This window comes from Erinaceus europaeus, chromosome 7 (assembly GCF_950295315.1).
Source record: "Erinaceus europaeus chromosome 7, mEriEur2.1, whole genome shotgun sequence".
NCBI lineage: Eukaryota > Metazoa > Chordata > Mammalia > Eulipotyphla > Erinaceidae > Erinaceus > Erinaceus europaeus.
The window spans coordinates 78,151,957-78,159,915 of NC_080168.1; the positions used below are offsets into that span (position 1 = coordinate 78,151,957).

The window sequence follows — 7,959 nt, forward strand, 5'->3', positions numbered from 1 at the left end:
TGTCTGGAGAACTCTCAGAAGGCTAGAAATGGACCTACCCTATGATCCTACAATTCCTCTCCTGGGGATATATCCTAAGGAACCCAACACACCCATCCAAAAAGATCTGTGTACACATATGTTCTTAGAAGCACAATTTGTAATAGCCAAAACCTGGAAGCAACCCAGGTGTCCAACAACAGATGAGTGGCTGAGCAAGTTGTGGTACATATACACAATGGAATACTACTCAGCTGTAAAAAATGGTGACTTCACCGTTTCAGCCGATCTTGGATGGACCTTGAAAAAATCATGTTGAGTGAAATAAGTCAGAAACAGAAGGATGAATATGGGATGATCTCACTCTCAGGCAGAAGTTGAAAAACAAGATCAGAAAAGAAAACACAAGTAGAACCTGAAATGGAATTGGCATATTGCACTCAAGTAAAAGACTCTGGGGTGAGTGGGTGGGAAGAAAACAGGTTCATGAAGGAGGATAAATGACATAGTGGGGGTTGTATTGTTAAATGGGAAACTGGGGAATGTTATGCATGTACAAACTATTGTATTTACTATTGAATGTAGAACATTAATTCCCCAATAAAGAAATAATTTTTTTAAAAAAGATAAATGGGGAGTGGTAGTGAGAAGGGGAAAACTCAACAAATGCAAAGATCAAGGAACACTCATTAGATATTTTACCTTGAGGAATTGCAGTGTTATCTAAGACACATTATATGAGTAGGCCTTCCCACAGTCATTGTGTATATCACACTCAACTTGTTTTGCACAGTGCTAACTTGGAATATTTTGATGTACAGGATACAGATTGGAGAAGTGAAACGGGAGATTGTTACAGGACTCACTCTGAGTTTCACCATTAATAATTAACAGAAATGGAATAAAAGCAAATGTCAAACACCTGATCCAAAGCTCTTTCCACTAACTTACATGTTCCACTTAAGCTTGAGTAATTTCAATTTAAATATTTTTATGTATTTATTATTGCATAGAGATAGAGAAATTGGGGGGGAGAGATGGAAAGGTAACTGTAACCCTGTTTCATCACTCGTGAAGTGCCCTTAACCAGGTATGATACCACCTAGGCCCAAATATTTTCAATTTAATTGTCAAAGTGATTTTACAATTTTTTTTCACCAAACTTGCCACAAAACACAGAATTAAGAACCGCACAGCTATACCTGATTCCATTTGCTCAGAACAGCTATCCCAAGAATTTTGTGTTCATGCTTTTCCATTTAAAAGAAAAAATCTTTGTGCATACATCTCAACATAGGACTGCTTATTTGTAAACCTTACATATGCACAGCTAGCTATTCCAGAACACTGTGGAAATATAAAACACACATAAAAATAGCATTTTGGGGCCAAGTGGTGGCTCAACTGGTTAAGTGCACACATTATTATATACAAGGACCCAGGTTCAAACCCCTGGTCCCCACCTGCAGGGAGAAAGCTTCAGAGTAGTGAGGCAGGGCTGCAGGTGTCTCTCTGTCTCTCTCACTCTCTATCTCCCCCTTTTCTCTCAATTTCTCTCTGTCTCTACCCAATAATAAATAAATAAAAGTATTTTTTAAAAATAGCATTTTGTTTTTGCTGTCAGCATCTTCCACCACAATTAAACATACCTCGCACTCTGGGAAGCACTAACTAAATAATGTTCTACTCAAAACATTTTATATAAAAATAATAACCAAGGGCCCAGGAGGTAGCACAATGGGTTAAGTGCATATGGTGCGAAGCACAGGGACCAGCAACATAAAGGATACCGGTTCAAGCCTGCCCCTCTCACATCCCCACCTGCAGGGGGGGTCACTTCACAAGCAGTGAAGCAGGTGTGCAGGTGTCTTTCTCTTCCCCTCTCTATTTTCCCCATCTCTCTCAATTTCTCTCTGTCCTGTCCAAAAACAATAACAGCATAACAACAGTAACAATAATGACAACACCAAGGGCAACAAAAATGGGGGGAAAAAAAAGACCTCCAGGAGCAGTGAATTCATAGTGCAGGTACCAAGCCCCAGCAATAACTCTGAAGGCAAAAATAAAAATAAAAAACAAAGAAACAAACAAAACAAAAAAACTGGGATGAGGCAATGAAGCACCTACTGAGTGCACATTACCAAGTATAAGGACCAAGGTTTAAGTCCCCAGTCCCCACCTACAAAGCAGAAGCTTCAAGAGTGCTGAAGCTACGCTGCAGGTGTCTCTCTCTCCCTCTCCCCTCTCTCTACCTTTCTCTCCTCTCAATTTCTCTTCCCTATCAAATTTAAAAATAATAAAGTAAAAACAAAACAGATTTATTTTAAAAAAGAAATACCAGAATATAAGTAAATAACTAAATAAGACTTAGAAGACAAATCACTATACAGATTTATCTGAAGTAAGGGTAAGGTGACTTGAAAGAGGACTAGATTCCCCTGTCTAGGCAAATTAAAATAGGAAGTCATATTAGAAAACAGTTTGGCAGTTCCTCAAATGGTTAAACAGAGTTAACATTTGATCTTGCTAAACTCCTGAGCATATCCAAGAGAAATGAAAGCATATGTTTGCACAGAAACTTGAATGTCATGTAAATGTTAATGGCAGCAGTAGTCATAATAGCCATCAGCTAATAAATACATTTAAAAAGTGTGCTATGTTAATCAATCACAGCAAGTACAAATACATGCTGTAACACAGATGAAGCCTGAAGTAAAATTTTGTTACACATATGAAATCAGTCACAAAAGAGATTTCACATTGGGGCCAGGCAGTGGTGCATCTGGTTGAGTGCACACATTATAGTACACAAGGGCCTGGGTTCAAGCCCTTAGTCCCTACCTACGGGGGGAAGCTTCATGAGGGGTGAAGCAGAGCTGCAGGTGTCTCTCTGTCTCTCTCCCTCTCTGTCTTCCACGTCTCTCTTAATTTATCTCTATCCAATAATAAATAAATAAATGTATTTTTAAAAGGGAGAGATTTCAAATTTATATGAAATTCCCAGTGGTCCAGGAGGTGGCACAGTGTATAAAGCACTGGATTCTCAACCATGAGGTCCTGAGTTCAATCCCCAACAGCACATGTACCAGAGTGATGTCTGCTTCTTTCTCTCTCCACCTTTCTCATAAATAAATAAATAAATAAATAAATAAATAAAATTCTCCAAAACAGGTAAATCCACAGAGCATAATATAGAACAGAGGTTGCTTAGTGGGGAGGTGGGGAAAAGGAAAGATACAGGGTGATGGCCAAAGGGTTTCTTTTTGAGGCTATGAAATATCCTAAAGCCAACTGTGGTGATAATGGCACATAGCTGTGAACATATAAAGCCCCTGGCTTATACACTAATTCGTTTTTTTTATTATTTCTTTATTTCTTTATTGGGGAATCAATGTTTTACATTCAACAGTAAATACATTAGTTTGTACATGCATAACATTTCCCAGATTCCCATTTAACAATACAACCCCCACTATGTCATTCATCATCTTTCATGGACCTGTATTCTCCCCACCCACCCACCCTCCCCAGAGTCTTTTACTTTGGTGTAATACTCCAATTCCATTTCAGGTTCGACTTGTTATACACTAATTCTTATATGCACCACCAGGAAACAGTTCCAGGACCTTGTCCATATATAAAATCATCCATCATTCAGTGGCCTCCCTATGCTAATCTTTTCCTTTCCTCTTTTAGAGAGAAAGGAACAGAGAAACACAGGGAGAGGAAGGAGAGAGGCATCAAGCATTGCTCTACCAATTATGGTGCTTCAGTGCATGGTACCTACGACCTCTGTCACTACAAAGTATGTGTTCGGCTTGGGGTAGATAGCATAATGGTTATGCAAAGGGACTCTCATGCCTGAGGCTCCAAAGTGCCAGGTTCAATCTCCCCCAGGACCATAAACCACAGCTGAACAGTGTTCTGGTGGAAAAAAAAAAAAAGGAGTGGACAGTAGCACAGTGGGTTAGGCACACGTGGCACAAAGCGCAAGGACCAGTATAAGGATCCTGGTTCAAGCCCCTGGCTCCCCACCTGCAAAGGAGTCATTTCACAGGCATTGAAGCAGGTCTACAGGTATCAATATTTCTCTCCCCCTCTCTGTCTTCCCCTCCTCTCTCCATTTCTCTCTGTCCTATCTAACAACGACGACATTAATAATAACTACAACAACAATAAAAAAACAAAATAAGGGTAACACAAGGGAAGATAAATAAATATTTAAAAAATATATTTTAATGTGCTCCACTCAGTGAACTATGCCTGAATTACACATCTTAAATGAGTGAATTGTATGTTATGTGAATTCTTTTTTTTATTGTTGTTGTAGTCATTGTGTTGTTGTTATTGATGTTGTCATCATTAGATAGGACAAAGAGAAATGGAGAGAGGAGGAGGAGACAGAGAGGGGGAGAGACAGATAGACACCTGCTGACCTGCTTCACCACTTGTGAAGTGACGCCCCTGAAGGTGGGGAGACAGGGGGCTCGAACCAGGATCCTCAGGCCGGTCCTTGCGCTTCGTGCCACGTGCACTTAACCCACTGAGCTACCGCCCGACCCCCTTTTATCTTTTTTTTTTTTAATAAATTGTTATCTATAACCACCTGTGGTTAGTAGTTCTGTATTCTTTTTTTTAATTTTTAGTATCTTTATTTATTTATTGGATAGAGATAATCAGAACTGGACAGGGGAGAGAGAGATAGACACCTGCAGTCCTGCTTCACCACTCGTGAAGCTTTCCCCCTGCAGGTGGGGACTGGAGGCTTGAACCAGGGTCCTTAGGCACTGTAACATGTGCGCTCAATCAGGTGCACCATCACCCGTCCCCTGTTATGTGAATTCTATCTCAGTTTCAGTAATACTATCAAAAAATAAAGCGGGTGTAGGTTGGGGATGGGTGGTGGTACACTGGGTTGAACACACAGGTTACCTTGCAAAATAGGTTCAAGCCCCTAGTCCCTTACCTGCAAGAGGCAAAACTTCATGAGTAGAGAAGCAGTTCTATAGGTGTCTCTCCTCTCCATCTCCTTTCCTTTCAAATTCTCTCTGTTCCTATAAGAAAAACAATATATGGGGGCCCAAGTGGTGGCACACCTGATTAAGTGCTCACATTGCACAAGTGCACAAGGACCCAGGTTCAAGCCCCTGGTACCTACCTGCAGGAGGAAAGCTTCATAAGTGGTGAAACAGGGCTGCAGGTGTCTCTGTCTTTCTCTTCCTCTCTAACCTCCCCCTCCCTCTCAATTTCTCTCTGCCTCTATCCAATAATAAGTAAATAAATAAATAAGAATACTTTAATTTTTAAAATAAAGCAAAATCAAAAGTATCCATCTCCCTTCAAATAGTTCTAGGAAGACTAAAGATAGAGGTATTTCAAGTGCTACAGGCTTGAAATGCCTGTAAGTCTGACTGGGAACAAAGGCTCTGAAATGAGCAGGGGAAACAGAGGAGATGAAGGGAATGCTTAACAAAAGGGCTTGAAGTAGGTATGAAGAGCAGGGAGGAAGTAGAAGTGAAACTGCCACCATGGAACTATCTAGAAATAGAAAAAGAACTAAATGAAAGGGGGAACAGGACATCCTCAGCACGAGGACCACCAGCAGTGGAGCACCTGGCCAGGCCAGACAGAAGGGCTTCAGGCTCCTTCATCTTTAATCAGCACCACAAAGGAGGTTCTCTCGCCCTTTGTATAGATAGGAAACTAAGTCAACGAGGTTAGGCACTACATTATTTTACTATATGCCCACCTCTTATAAATGTATACAGACTTGTTTAGAAACAATGTGTATTTTCAAATTATCCTTAAAGTAGTAATACAATGAAGGACTGACGCTGTTGACTGGCTACGGAAGAAGGGCAAACGCTAGAAGAAGAAGTGAAGGACTGGGGCGATAACATAGTGTTTATACAAAAAGACTTCCATGCCTGAGGTTCTAAAGTCCAAGGTTCAATCTAGCATAAACCAGAGCTGAACAGTGCTCTTTCTTTCCATCTGTATTGATCTCTTTCATTAAAATAATAATGACAGTAACAACAACAGCCAGGTGGTGGCACATTTAGTAGAAGCACACAGTTTCCAATGTTTAAAGATCCGAGTTAAAGCCTTGAGTTCCCTCCTGCAGCAGGCAGAGGCTTTAGGAGTGGTGAAACAATGCTGCAATTCTCTTTGTCTCTGTGTGTGTGTGTGTGTGTGTGTGTGTGTGTGTGTTTCTCATTTCCCACTCAGTTTCTGTGTCTCTTGTAAATAAATTAATATTAAAAATAAAATATTTTTTAAAAGTCATACAGTGGGAGGGGCCAGTGGGAAATCTGTAGATGAAGCACAACTGGCTGAGTTAATTAACTGCTGAAGGTGGAAGAAGGAAACATGTGCCACTCTCTCTGCTTTGAAGTTCAAAGTTTTCCATGAGAAATTTAGATAACAAGACAGCTCACCTGGACACTGTGCTTGCTTTGTCATGGGTGCCACCCCAGATCACCACTCAAAATCAATTAGAGAAAAGCACTTACTTGTTTGTTTTGCTTTGTTTTTGTTTTGCCAGAGCACTGCTAAATTCTGGCTTATTGTGGTATAGAGGATTGAACCTGGGACCTGGAAGCCTCAGGCATGAGAGCTGGTTTGTATAACCATTGTGCTATCTAGCTCTCCCACCCATCATGGGTGTTTTTTAACTAAAATAAGCTTTAAGGTCTGATTAATATTTCTCTTTTCTAATAAATATGAAGGTAAGGATTCGAGAAAGAACTAATTAATGTATTTCTTTTTTAAAGCTTTCTTCTTTCTTTCTTTCTTTCTTTCTTTCCCAGAGCACAGCTCAGCTCTGGCTTAAGGTATTACAGGGAATTGAACCTGAGACTTTGGAGCCTCTGGCATGAGAGTTTTTTGCATAACCATTATGCTATCTACCCCATACCTAAAAAGCCAATTTTAAAGCATAATTGCTGGGAGAGTCACATGATGTCTTCAGCTTATTTCACTTTTGTTTCCATCCTAATGTTACAGATGACAAAAACAGCTGACTCCCAATGTTCCTTTCATCTGATGAGAACTATTTCATGTTCATAGTCCATATTTCATGTAGCAATGAGAAGCAAAGTCTCCCATCGTTATGGGGTTATAATAGCTATTGTGCAGATGACAAAACAGGACGGGGCGGGGGGTGAGTATAGTGAGGGGCACACAGCAACCCAGAGGCGTGCTCAAGGTCTAACTCCAGTACTCGAACCTTGCTTCAGAGCCATCAGTCTCACCCTCAACACTGCCTCTACATGTGGGATAAAACACAGTGAAGAAGTATTTGTTTGCTTGTTTTTGTTTTTAATTTTTTTTCTTCCTTCCTAAAAAATAAATAAATAACTTTATGTGGGTCGGTTGGTAGCACAATGGGTTAAGTGCACATGGCACAAAGCACAAGATCCGGCGTAAGGATCCTGGTTCAAGCCCCCAGCTCCCCACCTGTGGGGGGAGGGGGTCATTTCACGAACTGTGAAGCTGGTCTGCAGGTGTCTTTAATTTTTTTTAATGCCTCCAGGGTTATTGCTGGGGCTCAGTGCTTGCACTATGAATCCACTGCTCCTGGAGGACATTTTTCCCATTTTGTTGTCCTTGTTGTTGTTACCGTTGCCATTGCTGTTGTTGGATAGGACAGAGAGAAACAGAGAGAAGAGGGGAAGACAGACAGGGGGAGAGAAAGAGACCTGCAGATCTGCTTCACCACTCCTGAAGCAAACACACACACACACACACACACACACACACACGCCCACACACCCCAGCAGGTGGGGAGCTGGGCTCGAACTGGGAACCTTACTACAGTCCTTGTGCTTCGTGTCATATGCGCTTAACCCGTTGCACTACTGCCATGCGCCCCCCTCTTGTTTGTTTTTTAAGTCACAATCAGGAGTTGGGAGATGACTTACCCAGCAGAATACATGTTACCATGCACAAAGACTTGACTTCAGATCTCTGACCACTACA

At 41.1% G+C, this 7,959-nt stretch overlaps 1 protein-coding gene across 2 annotated transcripts in view; it reads right to left on the reverse strand.

Annotated features, from left to right (window-relative positions):
• Nucleotides 1-7,952, reverse strand: part of RUBCNL (rubicon like autophagy enhancer) — a 64,546-nt gene extending 56,594 nt beyond the window's left edge. Inside the window, exon 1 of one of the 2 annotated variants that reach the window (XM_060194830.1) lies at nucleotides 7,902-7,952. The gene's annotated coding sequence lies outside the window, so the exon portion shown is untranslated. Of the gene's footprint in view, nucleotides 1-4,945; nucleotides 5,219-7,901 lie in introns of those variants that run through there. The other variant, XM_060194828.1, reaches the window with a different exon arrangement.
• Between the last annotated feature and the right edge of the window lie 7 nt (nucleotides 7,953-7,959).